This window comes from Aedes albopictus, chromosome 2 (genome assembly GCF_035046485.1).
Source record: "Aedes albopictus strain Foshan chromosome 2, AalbF5, whole genome shotgun sequence".
Classification (NCBI taxonomy): domain Eukaryota; kingdom Metazoa; phylum Arthropoda; class Insecta; order Diptera; family Culicidae; genus Aedes; species Aedes albopictus.
Window position 1 is genome coordinate 184,113,022 of NC_085137.1, and position 2,682 is coordinate 184,115,703.

Genomic DNA, 2,682 nt, shown 5'->3' on the forward strand with positions numbered 1-2,682 from the left:
TTTGTAATGGCTTCTAGCCTTTGCCCACAAATCGTTAATTTAATTTGATAAATAGGGTCTGGGACCATTTGGGCAGGAGCCCCTTTTTTGAGCACTTGCTGCTATATCTCAGTCAATTTCAAACCGATTGACTTGAATTTGGAAAAACATGGCTAGCTACTGTGCCAGCTGATCATGTCTCAAAAATCAAGCCAATCGGTTCAAAATTGACTGAGTTATAGCAGCAAGTGCCTAAAATAGGTGCTCCTACCCAAATGGTCCCAGACCCTTTTGACTTCTATTGCTAGGTATGAAAATCCAAAACCAATCCTGAAAAATGGGAAACAAATGTAGAAAATTTGGTGGATCAAGTCGATAAGTTTGATCCCAATTTGCTGCATTTTCTTAGTCCCTTCAATTTCCCGTCCCGCCCGAAACTGGATACGTCTATAAACGAGAATGAGAATCCACCGAAAGAAAACAAATTTGCTTAAAACATTTATTAAAAAATGCACATACAATTTCTCTTCAATCGTCTTGTATGAGGCGGCACTATCCCTCTTTCATCTTTCGCTCCACACCCGTAACATTCTTGGATCGGAACCGGCTCTCGGTTCGTCATCTTCATTTTGCACATCGAACATTGCTGCTCCAGCTCCACAATCTCTGGGGGTCAATCCGTTCCGCAATGTGTCACGATGGCCGACCTGATCGTATCTGGCGATTTCGGCATTAAAATAATTTTCTTTGACATGGTGGTTACTTCTCCGCGGTGGGATGTGCTTCTGCCGGATGTTCACCCCGGGGGTTTCATGCATGCTCGCTGGCCATCAACACCTTCTTCTTTGCAGCCAGGTAATCCAGTATCTCCTCAGTTCCTTCCTAATGTCCATTCAATGGAAATCTGAAGTGTAAATCCGACCGGGAGCTTTCCCGTTTCGTTTGGAGTAGCTGGTTGTTGTCTCCCTTGAAATTTAGACGGGAAAGCGTTCTTATTGTCACGACACTGTCACTCCGGCCCTTATTATGAGTGTCACTTCACGGTGAGAATCGATCACGGTGACACATTGCGAATCCACGGTGAAAAAGTTGTGGGTTAATCAAAGGGGAATCACTTTCACCGTCCTTATTACCGGTGTCACTTTTTGGTTTTCACCGTGAAGTGACACTCGTAATCAGGCCCTCCGTAGTTTTCACTCGCGTAAATAACTTATTCGGCTGATTCATTATATTTTTCACTGAAATATACAATTCCGCGAACAATTCTTCCGCGAAAATCAATCGGAATTCCAACGTTTTGATTTTTTGTTTGTTTTTGTTGTCGTCACGCTCGCAACGTTTTACACAAATCATCTGTCAAAACGATCCTGTTGCAGCTTTACCGTACTGCACCAAATTATGGCACCACATAAAATAAACATACATTTGAAATATTCATATTAAATGAAAATGCTTGCATGTGCATTGTTTTATGAAAATTACAATGGAAATTTAAAACAATGCACTTAAAAGCATTTCAAATATACCATTGATCGCGTAGCCAGAAACAAAAAAAATATAAAATACGGCATTCCATAGTTTGGTACAATCACTGTAAAATGGTATACTCTATAGAGTCACCATCTGTTGGAATTTGGTGGAACTTCTGACAGTTTCCATTAGTTTCCGATAGAGCTCAAGAAAACTTGAAGCGCCTCTCGCGGTGGAATGTGTCGGAAACCGGTGCAGGTAGTTCATTGAATAGAAGTATATGAATAATATTTGTAAACATCTTACCAAGTGCTAAATTGCTGAGCGTTTTTGGTGGGAACTGTAGCCAAAAACGCAGGTTATTATTAAGATGTTTCTCGATCGGCTTCATGTTCAATGACCACGGCATGACTGACTGACTATGTGAAGAGGAAGAGCGACAATGCCATTTTTGTTTTGAAATTCAGTGCAGAAATAATCAAATTCGTTCTGTTTTCTGTCAATGACTGTCATTATTTTGCACCCTGCTTCTGGCATCCTCTGAAATCCTCTGAAACGCACCTGAGAACCTTTGGAACTTCCATGCAACCCACTGAGACTCATCAAAGCGGAATCCTCTGAGACCTCTGAGCCTCCTCTGAGCCTTCTTGAAACGCCCCTGGGATTTCCTGGTACCCCTTTGGACCCCCGCAACCGATGGGTGGTAGGGATGGCATCGTTTGCTCTGGCTCCATCACCATAGTAGTTTGTTATGTTACAAATTTCCCAAAAAGAGGAGAACGTGCCTCTGGAGCCTGATAGTAGTTTACTAAGAATCGGCCTTGTTTGCACAAAGCCAATCGCAGCTGGTGTAGGATGATCCTCATTGAGGCATAAAAAGAGGGAATTTTGTGCATAAATAGGATCTATGTCAAAAGGTCGAAGGGTCAAAAGGTCGAAAGGTCGAAATAAAAAAATAACCAAGACAAAAGGTCGAAAGGTCGAAATGACGAGCGGTTAAAAGGTCGAAAGGTCGAAACAACAAAAAAATAACTAGGACAAAAGGTCGAAAGGTTGAAGGGTCAAAAGGTCGAAAGGTCGAAAGGTCAAAATAAAAAAAATAACAAGCCTAAATGTCGAGAGGAAGAAGGTTGGAAGGTCAAAGGCTCGAAGGCTGTAGTTAGTAATAAAACTGAAAGGCCAGGATTCGTTAGGTAAATTTATTCAAGAACCTGCAGCGCGATGATTTACGCC

At 41.9% G+C, this 2,682-nt stretch overlaps 1 long non-coding RNA gene across 1 annotated transcript; it reads right to left on the reverse strand.

Annotated features, from left to right (window-relative positions):
* Window positions 1–464: 464 nt before the first annotated feature.
* LOC115258669 (uncharacterized) lies at window positions 465–990 on the reverse strand. The gene is made up of 2 exons (XR_009996873.1): window positions 743–990; window positions 465–645 (listed from the first exon to the last, which is right to left on the reverse strand). It is a non-coding gene; the product is annotated as an uncharacterized LOC115258669 (long non-coding RNA).
* Window positions 991–2,682: the final 1,692 nt, after the last annotated feature.